An 18296-nucleotide genomic window follows, 5' to 3' on the forward strand; every position below is an offset into this window, starting at 1 on the left:
AAGTGGCCGGCGATGCCGTCGCGGATGGAGTCGCGCCATGTCGGCTCAGGACCAAGCGCCGACAGCACCGTGAGATCGAATCAAGAAGAAAATGCGGCGATTAGTGTAGAACCTCTTTGGTGGCGCCGATTAGGCCTCAGCTTCATCCGAGGAAACGGTGACGATGCTGCTCTTCCGGTGGTGTAGGTGAAAACGGTGGTGTGGGAATGGAGGTGGCGCGAAAGACGAGGGGAACATCGGGGCAGCTCCTTGGAGGTGGAGGACAGGGTGGCTGAACCGACAGGACGACAAGATCGATGACGGATCCTCATCCGGTGCGGTGGATGAGGGACGTCGAGGTGTTGTTGTGGACGACGTCGTCGGGGAAGAGGCTCCGGCTGGGTGGCGGACGGAGGAGGGTGTGGGGCTTCACAGTTTTTCGCGGCCTCGGTGTATGAATGGGTGGGCGGATGGGATGGGAGGGGGGACCATGGCTTAGGGACGCGCTTGTCGAAATGTGGGGTAAGTTACGAAAGTACCCCCACAGATTTGAGCTAGGCGTTTCTTTCGGTTCAGGGGTATCACGGGCATTTCGCGTATCGGGATTTCGCGGGAGGTGGGAGTTTTCGCGTGCGTTGTAATTTTGGGATAGTAAGGCGCGGGTTGAGATGGAGGGAGTTTTCGGAGCACAATGAGACAAAGATATATCTTAAATATTTCGGGGTAACAAGATGCGGGTTGAAGAGGCGGGAGTTTCGCAGCACGATAGACAGAGATGCTAGCTTAAAATCTCGGCATAACAAGGCGCGGCCTGAAATTTCGGGAGAACAAGCTTAACGTGTACAAAAAAAGACAATTTGCACCTCATCACTAGAGAGAGCCATGTCCTGTTTTACTATATTACTAGAAATGCATTCAAATACAACAACAACAAAACTAAAAAAATCGGGACAACAAACATAACGTGTACAGTACTAAAACAATTTGCACTTCCCTCAACAATAAAAAACAATGTGTGTTGTCTAGCATATGGACTAAATTTGAGTACATTTTCCCAGTTTGAATGGGATTTGTACTCGGGTTAGTTATACAACCATCTAAATATTATGTTCACAACACATGACATGAATATAGGAGAAGTAAATTCCTATATAAATACGAACTACATGTACATACGATCTCAAATTCAAATATATGTATCCATTTTATGCTGAATTCAAATCATAATACATGTATGCTCTAGCTAGATGTTCAGAATCTAAACCATGTATGATACTACGTACAATGTGTTTAACACACACAACACACACACAAACACCATTTAGACTAGTAAGGTACACGTGCATTGCACGCATGAGATTTGGCAACCAAATTATGAATAAATACCACATTATAGCATGTAAGCTTTGAGTCATATATGCATGATGTAGATGTTCGATTAATTCATATAGTTCATTTCATTCAAAATCATCTATTTTTTTATAAGAAAGCTAATCTATTTTAAGATTAATGGAATTGTGCGTTGTAAAGCATAAAGTAAAAACAAATAATGGCAAATCATGTAGAAAAACATTTGGGCAATTATGATACGGAAGATTCTAGAACGAAGAAGAAGTGTTTGTGTTTCGAGGTTTGTGCATTATGCTTAAGTTCAACCATGGAGTCTTCTAGATTGTACATGTGGCAAAATTTGGTGGAATCTAGATGATATCCAACGGCCAGTAGTGCTCAAAATTTCCATCTCTACACCATCGGGTTAGCTTCATCCAACGACCACCTTTCAAAGTTAAAGTTATCCGCACACTATATAAAAAATATAATATATAATATATAGGGGTATAGATATAGATATGTGATGCGAAAGCCACCCATCATCTCCAATTAGAATAGTGTGTCCATGCACGGATGCAATGTGGCCAAACGATGTCTGCCATCGGTATCTCAAATTCAAATCAGTCTGACCTTGTTCAATGTGTATACAGTACATCATGCTCGTTTCCAAACCACACCGCGCATATCTCAGTTATATTCATGCATGCATGGGTTTCAAACATCATGATCTCTTATTCAAATATTTGAATTCAACTTTACATTGATTATGACCTCACCTAGTCTTTTACACCCACACATTCGTCTTCTCTTTATAATTGTACCACTAACTTTCTCTCGTGCATGCATGCACACACACTACCACTTGGCATTATCCATCGCACACATGCAATCTTTTTCTTCAGGTCGGTCTCCCATGCATGCACACACACACACCTCCCCCTCATCATCATATCGGGCATTCTTTATCTCTCACGTGCATGCGCAATGATCAATGTTCCTCTATGTGTGTGTATATATAGCTAGGTCTTTCCCAGTTTTCCACACAAATTGATCAATCTATATATCTAGTGAGGTCTACCCTCTTTCCCACGTACACATCAATCAACCTATACCTCTCTCTATAGGATTACATAGCTAATACACCCACATTAATTATATATCCAACGTCCCCCTCTCAACATCCATGCCTTCCCCTTCATCTCTCAGATGCGCGCACAGTGGCAAAGACATGGGCAGTAAGATCATTAGATCAATTGCTGGTAAAATGGTTTAAGTTGATGAATTGGCCCTCCTCGTAAAGGATTAGCAATGCTTGGCCCCCTAGCTCATTTATTTTTCATGGCTCCGCCACTGCGCGCAACAGCGCATGTTCTCGCCCCCTCTCTTTAAATATCGATCTCGCACTTGTGCACTCCTTCATAGTCTCCCTCCACTTGGCCCCTCGCACCATCTTCTAGCCCCGCCCCCACCGGATTTTGCCACATGTACAATCTAGCAGACTCCATGTCTGAACTTAAGCATAATGCACAAACCTCAAAACACAAGTGCTTCTCCTTTGTTCTAGAATCTTTCGTATCATAACTGCCAAACTTTTTTTCTAGTTGAATTGCCATTATTTGTTTTTACTTTATGCTTTACAACGCACAATTCCATGAATCATAAAATAGATTAAGGGCTTCTTTGATTCAAAGGATTCTCAAAGGAATTTTGGAGGATTCTAATCCTTAGGAAGTTTTCCTATCTTGGTTGTTTGATTCGTAGGATTGTAAACCATAGGAATTTTTCCATAGGATTCATTTGCACTAGATTTCATAGGAAACTTTCCATCCACTCAAACCTATTTGAAGGAATCCTACATTTTTATATGCACAATCAAACACTCGTACAATCATGTAGGATTCAAGATGGCATTCCACTCTAATCCCATGTTTTTCCTATTCCCGCGTTTTGGAAATCCTACAAATCAAAGAGGCCCTAGCTTTTTTATAAAAACTAATTGATTTTGAATGAGATGAAATATAAGAATTAAACGAATGTCTACATCGTGCATATATGACTCAAGCTTACATGCTAGTGTGGTATTTATTCATAATTTGCTTGCCAAATCTGATGCGTGCAATGCACGTGTACCTTACTAGTACTTCGAGTATGTGCAAAACACGTAAATTAGAATTCCAATGGCACGCTACACAGTGTCTCCCTTTCAGTTCATGAAGCCATGTGGCACAGGCATTGTCGCAACCTCCTTGTGTGGATTGATCACACTAACGTGCTGCTGGTTCCAGAAGAATGTACTCGTCCTCTCTAAGGCACACCGGCAGTACATGCACGAAGCGAAGATGTGCACGCACGCCACGCACGCACTCATTCCCTCGCATGCACATGCGGGTACACGGTGGGACGCATTTTTGTACGAAGATCCACCCCATGTGATAATTTGACGCCTGTAAAGTCCTTCACTTCATTGATGGTCAATTAATACAGCGCATGCAAATTGAGTGGATGTGAGGGAGGAAGTAGTTGAGAAAGACATTACTACTCCACTGCGTGCATGCGAGTAGTTAAATCATGGGTTGCTACTTCCATTGGCCTCCTTCGTATTTTGTGCCAATTTTTGACCATATTTTCAAGTAACATAATATTTATGCATGTCATAAAAAGTGGCACAAAAAAAGGGGGCCAATAAACCAGAACGCAGGCAGCATGATCAATTTTTGCCAGGGCTACTGTTGGTGGCATTTGTATTTAAATATGGACGGAGTGGAGTAGTACTATCTTTATCTTAGCCTCGTAGGGCTCTCCCAGCGCCTAGGCTCGCCTCCCCGCCTCGCCCACCGGATCCCGCCATGGAGGATCCCTTAGATCCCAGGATCCCGCGGGCTGCCCTCTTACTACGGCCCGCAGCACTGCCGCCTTTGAGCGAAACCCACATGTGTTTTAGAGGGGACCCATTGCTTTGGAATCACAGATCGGTGACACCAGAGGACATGCCAGGGCTGCGTTTCAGGTGCTGGGCAGCAAAGGCAAATCGGATCGAGGAAGCGTCGCATTGATTGGAGAGAAGTTCCAAGGAGCTGCGCCTGGCGCAGCACAAGGCGGAGGCGCAAGTCGATCTCAGGGGAGAGATGCTGAGGGATGTCAGCATCTAGCGGCGTCCCGTTGATTTCGAGCTAGGGCTAATGGCAGAGATCATATTCACGGAGTCAACTATGGAGGAAAGAACGCGCATGCCTGCGGCATGGCATGAGCAACCGATGCAACAGTTCAAATGGGCGGTAGGAGAAGCCAAATCACGAGACCAGCTGCGGCGGCACCGCTGGGCATGCATCGTAGGCGAGGTGAGTTGCCCTCCTTCCCCGCCGGCGATGCAGTGGCCTACTCGGTTGCTGCTGAAGTGAACTTGCGGCGCCATGGCGGTTTGCAACCATGACGATCGCTCCATCTATATGTATTGTTTTCCTGTGAAAATACTTGGTCGTTTGGAAAAAGATGGTAATTGATTTATCACTAGTTTTTGAATGCTTGGTCGTGACAATCACCCGAAGCCACAACCAGAAGTCTCCATCGTGTAATACTTAGGGTCGGTCGCACCAATAGACGATCGGCCGGACCCGCGACACGCATTGGCTTGGTCTGACATGTACGACCAGTTATACATCACTGACTTGTGCGACTGTATTTGACCAGTAGTACTTGAAATTTGTGTTCCAGGAAACTCATCGGGAGCCGTTTCGGGCCTCGAAACCAAAACCATCAATAAATGTTTAGCTTGTTCCCATCACATTCCAAAGTGTACAGTATAATTAAGTGCAAACCTGCTCACACCCTAGTACGTATCAAACCTGAACGTGTTCCCAATATGCAGGTTTTAGTACTAGTGCTAGTACTAGATTATAAAAAGGGGAACTGGTACCTAGCCGAAAATCACTCTACCTCTTCCTCCTCATAAGTCTTTCTTGTTCGTCCGTCCTTTCCATGGCCGGTGTGCAGAGCTCTAGGTCGAGAACTACTCGTAACAAGGGAGAGGAAACCAAGGCCGCGAGAAAAAAGAGGGCTCGCCGCCTCGTAGAGACCTCGAAAGATGTCTCACGGGCAGGCGAGTGCTCCCAGGAGCGCGCTAGCCGTGGAGGCGAACATGCCGAGCTGGCGGCACTGGAGTCGTTATCCCTCGACGACATGCAGATCGGCTCAATAAGCAGGAGGAGTTCATCGACGGCTTGGTGGAGCTGCTGAAGGAGAGCCTCGACGACATGCTCGCTGAGCTCAATGAGCAGGGGAAGTTCACCGCCGGCTTGGTGATGCTGCTGAAGAAGAGCATTGCCTCTGATAACAACGCGACCGGCGAAATCCTGCAACTTCAGGACGACAAGGCAAAGCTCTGCCACGAGCTTGACCTGGTAAAGGAGGAGAACACCGGCTGGAAGAAGCTGCATGAGAAGAGTAGTTCCTCGATGAAGATGCTGCAGTCCCTCGTCATGGCACAGAAGGAGGAGTTGGCGAAGCTCCGCATCGAGCACCCGGATGTTGTCAAGGTACGTAATGCGATAGTGGAACAAATGATGAAGGCTCGCATCGAGAAATCCCGCGTCATGGACAGAATGAAGAAGATGCCGGAGGAGATACGCAAGGAGATGGAGGGCGTGGAGGCGATGAAGAAGCAGTAATGACTCCACGGCCAGCAACCCTTCATGTAGTAGAGAGCAGCGCCCCAGACTTGTGTGTGCGTCTTCCTTCTTTTTTGGGGCTGATAACCTTCCTTCTTCTTTTGCTTCGGGTGTTTCGCCGCAAGTGTCACGTTCTCTATGAGGCATGAATAGAACAATGCTAACGATGAGCGGCGCCGTGGGATCGATGACTAGCAAATTCGATCATTTTTTATTGCCATATGGCACTGGGCTGCCGTGTTTCGTGCTCCTTCGCCGTACTAGTACTCAAGTGGAAAACTTGAGTATACCACACGGTTCTTTGCTCCTCCTTCGTCGGCAACATTTATACGAGCAGTCAAATCACAAGGCCTCGCCTTCCAGCAGTAATGAGTCGTCAAATCACAAAGGCCCTCGCCTCTTGTGAAACTGACCAAGCGAGACTGCCCCGCCCTCTAGCCTTCTAAAAATGTATACTTTTGTATAGTAGTAGTATCGATGGATTACGCCATGGAGCAAAACTAACAAGATGAAAATAAATAAAAAAGGTGATACATATAGAGAGCGCTCGTCGCCAAATTATGCATATAGTACTAGTAAAAAAGCTAGTACGTGCTTAAATGGGGTGCTAAATTCTATTAAAGAAATTAGCATACCTATTTAATTCTTGGGTTCTTATTATTTATGCCACTAGTTGTGTATCACTACTCAGTTTTGCCATTAGAAGTTACAACTACTCAAAAATGCCATCGATCCGTGAGATGCTTGCTCAAAAATGCAATTATAGATCTCAAAAATGTCATCGTTCTGTTAGATGTTTGCTCAAAAATGCCATTAGACATTGTTATTTTCGCGTCAAACCCGTTGACCATGTTATATGACAAAATAAGCCGATTCTCTCTATCTCACAATGATAAGTGTGGCCCCGCTTGTCAGGAGTAACCAAGCAAATAATTTTACAGGAAAATAAGAACACTGTTGGGATCAAGTAGGCCCACACTTCATTGTACTATAGTGAGATAGAGGGAGAGCTGGCATGTTGGTCCATAGGTATTTATGTCATTATAACATGGCAAAAGAGATTTGAGTCACAATAATGGTGTCCAGCATAACACACCCCTCAAATAAAACTAAGCACCCTGAAATTCTTTGACAACTAAATTGCTGGCTATATGATGTTGGCCATATATATTGTACGTATATAATGTGAAGAAACGAGTGACTGAAGAGTTAAAGTAACGAGAAGGAACATAGCATAGTTCTGCTGGGGGCTCAGCACAACACACCCCTCAAACAAAACTAAGCACCCCTGAAATTAAACTAAGCAACTAACCCGGTAGATACTTCATTAGAACCACCATGAGCAACGACACTGCCACCTTACTCGGACTCCTCATCCACGTGCTCGACTTCGTCCTTGTCCCTCTTCCTCTTGGCCGATACTTCTTTGCTTAAACCGCACACTTGGCTCTTGCTCTTCATCCAACCCTTGTAGATATTGAAACAAAGGTAGGCATCCATTGCAGCATACTGGATGTGGTCTATATCTAGTACATTCCACTGCCATGCATGACGATGAAACTTGGGCGGAGGTTTCTTCAGTTTGTCATACGAAGGATGAACCATGGCTCCTGCCAGGGTCAACATTGAAGGCTGATCACGGGAGGGCACCAGCCCATTCTTCTGGAGGTCGAAGGGCTCGCCTACAACGAGGCCTATCCGACCCAGGACTCTTTTGTCGGTCGTAAAGTCTACAATAACGAATTTGACTAGGCCACCCGCGAGGAACTTCTTATATTCCTCGCGCTCAACATCGGCATGGCATATGTGGTAGACCAAGCACAAGTTATGCACGCAAACCTGGATCACGGCGGGCTTCATCTTCTCTTCCTCCTTTAGATTCTTATCTTTGTCCAGGGCTGTGGTGTACTCAACATCTAGCCCAGCGACCCACTCATCATTTGAGTTTTCGAACATGCGTCTGAAGCGAGCAAGGCATCCTTTCACCTTCGCGGAAGAACGGGTGTAGATGACGTCGAACTCATCGTCGGTGATGGTTCTAACCTTGTACTCACCGTCGATCATGGAGATTTGGGACGCCATGGATTTGGGAGGAGAGTTAGGATTAGTGGAACTACCGTAATGTGAAAGGACGAGATGACTAGGAGCGAACTGCCGTAATGTTAAAGGACGTCCGGGGACGAGTAGGAGCAAACTGCTAGCGGTTTTTCGATTGTAAAAATGCTGAGTGGGGCGTGCGAACGGCAGGGTAGTGGCTTACCTGGTGGATAAATGGATTCATGCACAGTACTATGGGGGCCCAATTAGATGTCATGTCTACTCGACGACCAATTAAATGGCTTTCGATGTCATGTCAAGCGTCGGGAAAATTACACGTGATATGAAGCTTTCCATTCTCCCATGATATGGGCTTCCGAGAGCCCTTGGATTTGAGATCGAATGGTTGCATGGCGTGATTCTAGACCTATGGGTGAATATCCTATCCTGGAGTGTTATTCTGCAAATTTTCAGAAACTTAGCATGCGACCATTCGATCTCAGATCCAAGGGCTGCCAGCAGCCCGTATCATGGTCGCGCCTACCACGACCGTCGCCTCGCTCACGCGGTCGCGCCCTTGGAGATTTAACACCGTGCGTTAGTCTATCTGATGTTGGCATGTCCTACATAGTCATCACTTAGTCACTCATACAACAAGGTTAGCTATAAGGTTGGCTATAAGAGTATTTTTTACTTCCCTCTATCTCTTTCTTCTTACTCCCTCCGTCTAGGTGTATAAACCACCTTACGAAAACCAAATAATCCCAAAACACTTAGCGTGGTGCATTAACCCTCACCTCGTTTCTTGTTTCTTGACATATCAACCAATAAGAGATGTGAGGCATGCATGTTTTCAATGACTCGAGGCTATCAAATATGACATGCAGTGGTTAGTTCATTGCATGCAATGCTACTAAGTAGCAAATAAACATTAAGTTCTCTCGTTTTCCCCTCCTTCTTGGTCACGGTGCACAACCTAAGATGACTTATTCACCTAAACACAGGGAGTAGTATATATTGCATTTTCCAAGGAGTGACCTCTTCCAATGAAATGGTGCTTAGATGAGGTGCTAAGGGCATTAAATGGCTTAGCAACTCAAGTCCCCAATGCATAGGTGCTTAGTTTTTTGTTGCTAAGCTTGCTTCATTTAATTAGTTATAGACTCAAAATTTTCTTTTCACCTAGGTACACGCGCTTAGCACCATTTCAAGAGCCAGCAACTACATGGTGGAGCATTGGGAGAGGCACCTGTATACCATGGAGGTGGTTAGGAATCGGGATACTCACGCCGGTCGTAGCGCCGCAGTTAAAATGATAATGGCAAGTCAAATCACGGGGCCCCACCTATCCAGCAGTAACTCGCTGTCAAATCACATAGCCCTACGTTTGCAGCAGCCTACTCCCTCATCTTCTCGCGTCTTTGTCAAACCGACTAGGCAGAACTCCCCTGCCTACTGTGCGGGAAAAGCCCAGCCCTTGACTTTTAAATAGTAGTATAGTATATTTTTGTATCCATGGATTGTGCCATGGAGCAAAGCCTCAAGAAAACGGCGGTACACATGTACGGAGTATACAACATGCCCATCGCGTTCGCGTCGCACCCCAGACGGTCGGTCGGTCTAGCACGCCGCTCTCTAAATGGAACGCGCATCATATTGCGTTTGCACACACATGTGGGACCGCGATTGAGAACCGACCATAGGCACACTCCCCGGCCCCCGCAAGTCGGGTGAGTTAATAGAAGAGAGAGACGAGAGCTAGTACTGGAGCAGTGTTGTACAACCGTCGGTGCCTGGACGATCCCTGCATGACACGGAAGATCAGTTCGTCCATGCATGTGACCAACCTCCAGCAGACACGGCTGGATTGGCTATCGTCTACATATCGTGCAGGCTGTGTTGTACAGGGTTGTAGTGCTGATGAGAAATCTAAAAAAGGTTTCTTGTCATCTCGCAATATTAGGTGTCATGTGCTTCGATCACTTCGAGGGTTAAACATCGACAACTGAGTTCCTCCAAGGTGCTGGTCATTGGGGGCACATGCACGAAGACTACTCGGCTACCATCTAGGTCAAGCCGGCTATGTTAATTAGGACATCTATCAATGGACCCCTTTTCTACGAGTTTATCTTTAATTTGAGCTTTGCTCCTCGTCTAGTTTGTCTGTCGGGATTCATGTTGTCTACTTGGGGCAGTGAGGTTATGGTTTCTTATCATGTGGCATTTTTTCATGTTATATGTTATAATCAGGTGCTTCGGATCAAAATGAGGACAACTGCGCCTCCGGGCACGTGCATGAAGACTTCTCAACAGTCATTGACGAGGTCAAGCCGGCTCCGGTAGACAAAAGAAAACTACTCCACTATATAGGCAGGAGCCTCCGCGCTTGCTTGCTAGTTTGCTCTCTTCACACTGTCTCGTCCTCTCCAGATCTAAACACGACAGCGGTGGCCACACACTCTCTCTGCTCACCGCTGGTCACAAATCCAGCCGGATCCTCTCCGCCAGGGAAGGTGAGAAGGTGCAACATTCACGCGATCGTCCTTGGCGACGGCTCTTACCCACTGCCGGCGTGTCCCGGTCAGCGTGCCTTGCCGTTCTCTCCCATGCACCGCCGGCTAGGGAGGGCCTCCGACCCCTTCTTCCTCACTGTCGTAGTCTGGGCAGATCCGTCCTCCCGCCGCCCACATAGCGACATCCCAGCGACCCTCAGGTATAACTTCCTTTGAAACCGGCATTGCTCTACTTCCCGAGCTCCCGACATCGTTGCATTTGTATCTTCTACTATTTCTCAGGCCCCCTCGTAGATAGGATCGATCGGCTGTTCGAAAGCCACCTAAATTTTTACTGTTAAGAGGTAAAACTAGTTCATGCACTCGAATCCAGTACTACTTGATTCAAACAAGGGAGAAAGGGGGTGGGGTGGGGGAAGATTTGTTACCTGAATCTAGGACTTGGTCGAAAGAGGAAATAATGGGGGCGAAAAGTAGCAGAGACTGGCTATCCAACTGGTCTCTTGGTCTAATAGGGAAATAAAGGGAAACGCAGTACAAACTCAATATAAACCCAATCTATTGGTTGAAAAAGGAAAGAAAGTGGGGACTGGGGGATAAGTCAACAAAGTATGTCCATCACTAGATTTGCTAACCTCACACGGTATAAGGTGGCTATACCGAACAAAAATGGGACCAACCCAGATATCCTGTTATGATGTTTGTTGCCCCGAGCCACTCTTATGTAATGCCACTGGTAAAATGTAGCAGTCGCACTGTTAAAAGTAGGGACACTTTAAACCAATGTTGTTTTTAATGTAATGCCTACAGTAATATGAATCAATGGCACTTTTTTCATGTCCTGCTAAATTTCCCATTAAGATAAGTTGCTTCTTTTCGTTAGAAATGCAACTGTCCTGGTCCGCCTACTCTCCCGTGCCCAAATACCAACTCTGTAGCGGTTGTTAATATAATGTTGCTGGTAAAATGAAGCAATGGCACCATTAAAGTAATATCGTATTTAAGTATTGTCATAGTTAATCCTAATGCCCACACTAATATCTAGCAATGTTGTTGCTTTAGAAATTGCTACTGTCCTTGTAGGATTGCCATTCATATAAGTAACATGCTTCTTTTCATTTGATGTATGTTTCATCACTTGTTAGTCACCCTCCTTTCCACCTTTTTTGTGCAAACAGAGATATACATTTCACGCTTGATCTTAGTTGAACTGCACAAATGATATCCAAATTATAGTTGAACATTCCACAAGCTTCACAACCAACCTTGATGTTGCTCAATTTCATTGCAACTAATGAAGAAGAAGCTCTGTGGGTTTCGTTTTCTGATGGAAATGGAACCAGGGCTGGAGCCCTTTTCTTAAAAAAATTTGAAGAAGAAGCTGCTAGCTCATGGGACATTGTTTCATTTTAGGTGAACTACACCAAAAGGTCCCATGAATTGAATCATCCATGTTGGTGACCGGTGTAATCCCTTCTACGATGGCGTTGACTCCAGATGGTTCCCATCACGAGGTATGTTCCTTTTTGGTCTGACCGTTTGCCAAAGATCCTGCATGTTGAGTCTGCTCTTGTGCTACTGTTTTGGCACTGCCATGATAAAGCAGTAATGTTATTATTTTGCACCTTAATCTAGTGGCACTATTAATTTCAGGCAATGTTTTGGCACCGCTAGTGCCACTGATTTTTTTATATATCGAAAGAGGGGGTTTCCTCCGATTTCATTAAAGAAACCCAACCATAGAGAACCATTATCCGACAACATATCAGTGTAAACGGGCAGTTATGCAACTACTACTAGAACGGACTGGGTACTAAGAGGAGAAAAGTTCGCCACATAAGCTAGACAGGTAGGGGGACGCAGCACCAGCTCGACCAAGTTTGGATTACAACCCAAATGCTACCACAGAAACATCAGGGGGGAAGATAGGGAATGAAAGAGCCAGCTTCAGCATCCCAGTCCAAGCACCCCCGGCCTCCATCCTTGCGACGCATGGTACACCGCGTTTGCCGCCTGCTCGACCCTAGTGCCACTGATAAAATGAAGTAATAATACAGTTAAAATAGAGCGAGTGTCCTCTCTATCATTTCATTTAAAATGTAGATAAAGAAAGTGCTTCTCTTTGTTAGTATATGTTTCATCAACTAGTCCCATTGTTAATGTTTAAGCGTTTCTGCAAACTGGGGTGCTTAATTTTAGTTGATCTGCACAAAAATATAGATTGGAATGTCTCAAGGCCCCTCCTTGTACTACCGCTGTACACTGATGTTCATCACTGGCAGAAGGTGTATCGGGGACTTGGGTCGATTTCCAGTATGAGGCCTACCGTATCAGGCGTCGTAGGGCCCATCTCGCCCTCGCGGCATGGCATACTATGATACTATCGCATATTTTATTCTATTTATAAGTGTATGTTTCATCAACTAGTGCCACTATAATGTAATCATGCTTTTTCATTATCTGTGCAAACAGGGTTATTCAGCTGCATTTTGGTGGAACTGCACAAATGTACGGATGGAACCGGCATATATGCAGAGTGCGAGGTGTGCCAAGTAAAAATTATCGACACCAACCATGCTCCATGCACGCATTGCCATCCACCACCACCAGTGGGATGTGTGGCGCCCTCTGTGGACGGATCTATCTCGGCAGCAAATCCTCTAACCAAATACTAGTAGCTTATATTGGCAGTTTTCTAGGGAGTATTCTTTTATGAAAGAAGCAGCAATCTATTTTTCTTTATTTGTACACAGTGTCACAACTTTGACCCAAAGGTACAGAGCTATTTTATGGTGATTGGCGTAGTACTCGGAGACTGATTGTAAGCATGATTTCCATTAGCTGTCACACTGGTTGTAAGCATGAGCAGATGGAAGATTAGGTTAGTGCGAAGCTTACCTTAAACCCTACCGCCGCCATTGAAATGAGGCGAGCGTCGAGGGAACCGTGAAGAACGGGGGGAAGCGACATCGCGCCATCCGGCCTCCTCTTCCGGTGGGAGAACGAATACTCCTGTGGCTCTGGCTAGCTCTGCACCCTCACGAATGGCACACCGTACTCAATCGATTCGTTATCCTCTGAATGCTCGACCTTCGTCCTGTACGCCCACCACCTCCACCTGACTTCCGTCTTGGGCGAATTTGTCTGCTCCATCGCCCAGAGGAGATACTCAATGAACTTGAAGGAATGCGACATGACTGCCGCCGAGGAGTACATCGTCGCCCTCATCGCCGTTGTCTCTCTCTTTCGCATACATTTCCACATGGCCCTCACCGTCCTTGAAATCTCCCACTCATTGTCAAACCAAGTAAGGATCTCCTTCAACCTGGCTAACTTTGCCTGGTCGCCGCCGATGATCTGCCCGATTCGCTGCTGCATCCTCTCCATAGATGTCCTTCTGAGAGGTCCGGTGCTAGCTTCGGAAGATGGGAGGAGAGACGGTGGTCTTGCAATGGAGAAGAGGGAGAGGAGAGTGCGGCAGTGATTTAGGATTGGACGAGAGGGCCGACGCGCTGTGACTGGATCAAAATCAAAATAAATTTACCCTTCAATAAAAAAGCGACCCCACATTAACTAGTCTCCCTTTTATTCCGGGTCATAATTGACCATTATTTTCACAAATAAAATATATGTTATACGTTGCAAAAATAATATAATTTGAAAGTACATTCAGATACGAACCAAACGATACAAATTTTTGTGACATGCATTCACATTTTGCTTGTCAAATACAGTACGTGGTCAAACTTTGACCCAAAATACGCAAAACAAAAGAATACTTCCAAGACCAGTGCCGCTCCTCTCCTCTTAAACCACCGCTGCTCCTCTCCTGTTCCAATCTAAATCCAGCGCCGCTCCTCTCCTCTTCCATTTCAAAACCACCGCCCCTCCTCTCCTGTTCCAATCCAAAACCAACGCTGCTCATCTCCCGTTCTAATCCAAAACCAGCGCCGCTCCTCTCCTCTTCCATTCAAAAACCACCGCCGGCAAGTGAAGGTGCTATGGAGAATTAGATCGATGGAGGAGTACAACCGGCACGTGAGGATCGCAGACGGCGACCCTGTGAAGCTAGCTAGGATGTTGGAGATACAGTCCTGGTTTGACAACAAGGACCAACTAGTGGCGACGGCGACATCCATGACCAAATATCTGCAACAGAGCGAAAAGGTGGCGATACTCCCGAAGGGAGTCACGCCGGAGTACATAGAGTTGCTCCTCTGGGCCATGGAGCAAACAGATTCACCGAATCCGATCGTGAGGCAGCGGTGGTGGGAGTATCGATCCCAGATGAAGCATCCACCAGAGATTGAAGGATCAAGCATCTACAGGGTGCTGTTTGTGAGGGTGTCGTGCCAGAGCGAGTCGGTGGAGTCTTTGTCGACCGAACCCAACTGCAAGAGGAGAAAAGCAGTTGGCCCGACGATGCTTCCCTGCCATCCTCTCCCTCGCCGTTCACATCGTCTCACGGGGCGGCTGTCTACCGCCAAGGAATAGGAGGGGACTCCCCCCCCCAGCCCAATAGTCGGGCAGGTTGTGAATTGTCAGGAGGAGCTTAGGGTTGTCAGTATTTGCCGGTTGTAAATTGTGTTTTGTGTTGTGTATTTTGAGAGTACTTTCAGATATGAATGTCTTTTGAATTTCAGATTTGCAGTATTGAGCATATGAAATATTTTATGAATTCTAGAGATCTATTTTTAGCATTTAAAAAATGCAGTTTCATAGGAGTATAAAAGTGCAGACAATGTGATTCTCAGAGAAGAAACTGCAAGTTTCAGTTTCAGATAAGAAACTGCAAGTTCAGTTTCAGATAAGAAAACTGCAACTTTCAGAGGCAGAGCATTTATATTAACACGGCCTTTTCAAACAGGGATAACATCATGTTTGAAGTTTTATTCATGGTCGAAAATGGAACTACCAGCTAGTTAACATCATGTTGGTCAACATTCATGCATAGCACATCTTCATATGATGCACAGTAAAAAAGATACGCTATTTTCAAAATGCCCACACAATGTCGAGTGTGCGAAAAACAGAGAAAACGAGGGATGAAGTTTTGGCAAGTGTTGGACGTGGTGTGCGTAGATGACAATGGGGACCCACATGTCAATAATGGCACAGGCAAAAAATTTGGAGATATTTTCCCTGCATCAGGTGGAATCGAATCCGGGCAGAACAATAGTCGGGTAGTGTCACTTGGCCACTAGGCTAGTTTAGTAGTTTCGTTACAAATAAGGCACTACCTCCGGTGGTTCGATCTCATCCTGCACCTTTGTGTGCTCGCCGCAGCGCTGCAGTCTGCCGTCGTGAACATGTTGAACAAACGAGAGGAATCTAGAGAGGACTGTACGTGGAGAGGCAGACAGTCGAGACCCACCAGGTCTATGGCCGTATGCAAGCAAGTGCCTCATTGAAAAAATACTTCCTCCTAATGTTATACTGACGTTGGGACCCACGGGTTTATCAACATGGTTACATTTTTTTGAGGTGCTTCAACGTAGTTACTAAAGGAGATCAATTTAGAACGAAGCCAGGGAGCTTGCAGGTATCATTTATTATCACTAGGGCAGTAAGTATCAGCTGGGTTGTGGGCTGCCCCGTCTAGGCTTTCTTTTTTAACATGCGCAGCCCACGACATGCCGGTTTTTATTTTCTTGAGGGCCGTCATGTATCGACCAGCCTATGGACCTCCCATCCGAGGTTTTATTTTTCCTGAAACATCGACTACCCAACTTATGTATTTTTTTGAAGAAAATGCAGAGGTCTGTTCTATTTTTCTATATAATAATAGGAACGACTGGTCCAACTTATGTTTCCCTTCTAACTATATTATATATATTTAAACTATTTTATATGTTATTATATATTATTGTTATTGTCATCATATATTTAACAGATACTTACATATATAAGAAAACAATATCCCACATCTTATTAACTTATAAAAATAATTTCTTAACAATAAAATCCTGGATTTGGAGGTCTAAATGCACTATGAAGTTGAAAGTCTTTGCATGGCTTCTCCTCCACGACAGGTTGAACACCCGGAATATGCTGAAAAGACGCCACTACAACATCGGTGATGACCACAACTGTTTGTTGTGTGGGCGCAACATCGAGGAAACAGTGGAGCACATGATTTTCACGTGCTCGTTTAGTAAGTAATGCTAGCAAGCCCTGGACATCAACTGGGAACCTTTCGGGGATAGGGTGCAAGCTATTGAAGACCAACAAACAAACCACCCCACGCCCTTGCTGTTTGAAAATTTTGTTGTGGCGTCGTGGAGCATTTGGAAGGAACGAAACAACAAACACTTCAGATCAATAGATCCTTCCTTCCGACCGTGGCTTGATAGATTCAAGAAAGACTTTGAACTTCTGCAGCATAGGGTCAAAGAGGCAAATAGGTCTCTAGTTCTGGATTTTGTAAACTCTTTGCACTAGACCCCCCCCCCTTTTCTAGTTCTTCTGGGTGGGACCCAAAGTGGTCTGCCCTCTCCCCTCCCCCCCCATGATGTAAATACTCACCTTGTACAGATCCTTTTCTTAATATAATTACACAGTAGGAGCCTTTCCTACTGTTTCTGGTCAAAAAAAATCATGGATTTTTTTACATTAAGGCAACAAAAATAGTGGTGATTGTCTACAAAAGCTTGGTAAGATTTAAGGACCAATGTAATAATAAATCACTTATTATTTAAATATATTTATAACAAAATGCTCAACCCCTGTTTATTTTTTGATAACATTGCTGTGCCCAACCCAACATTATAATTAGAATCAGCCCAGCTAACTCGTGTATTTCGAGAAAGCGCAAATGACCTCTAATTTTTTAGGAAAAAATAAGTGGGCCGCATGGACGCTACATCCCAACAAATGGACTGTAGTTCTAAAAAAAGATCAAATTGACTGTAAATTCTGAAAAATGGGTTGAATATGTGCCACATTTTTGGAGGCTGAAATGCGGGCCAATAGGTCGAAGCCAATGCAAGTCGTTGTCAACTTAGTCAACAAATGATTCTGACATCGTTAGCCGTTGGATTTACATCCAACGACCGGCATCCATCTTCAATCTCTCGTCTTCTTCCTCCAGTGCCGCTGGGACCACCTGCTCCCGCCTCCTACTGCTAGCAGCTCTGCTTAGCATGCTTCGCTATGAAGTGCTACCCCGCCGCCGGCCAGGCCATCCCTCCACCCCCACACCTCATGTTCTTCTCCACCGACTGTCGAACCACACCGCACCAGGACCAGTTAACCCTCGTACACCTCTCCGTCTGCAACTCCACTCCCGTGTCTTCCCATCTCCAGCTCGTTGCTGTCCGGGGCCTCGCCATCGTCCACCACCTTGGATGCGCTCGGCGCGGCGTGGTCAACACACACAAAATGAATACTCCCCTTGCTAGCTGGGAACCACCATGGTGGGAGGCTGACTTGTGGGCCTACTAAGTTGACGGGGACGGAGGACTTTGTCAACTTAGTCAATATGAACGATTCTAGCTCTAGTGACTGTACGATGTCCATCCAATGGCCGTAGTGCTTCTTCAACCTCTGGTCTTCTTGCTCTGGCTGCCCAAACCAGCGTCGGTCGTGCCGCGTGCTCCTGCCTCCCGTGGTCGGCTCTGCTGCCGCGGAGGCCTCATCGCCCCTACTACACCCACCACTGGCCAGGCCATCCCTCTACTCACCCACACCCCCTATTATTCTGCGGCGATGGCAGCCTCACACCGCAGCCGAACCAGTGAACCCACTCCTCTCCGAGTGGGCATCCACTGCT

This window comes from Triticum aestivum, chromosome 5D, assembly GCF_018294505.1.
Source record: "Triticum aestivum cultivar Chinese Spring chromosome 5D, IWGSC CS RefSeq v2.1, whole genome shotgun sequence".
NCBI classification, from domain to species: Eukaryota; Viridiplantae; Streptophyta; class Magnoliopsida; order Poales; family Poaceae; genus Triticum; species Triticum aestivum.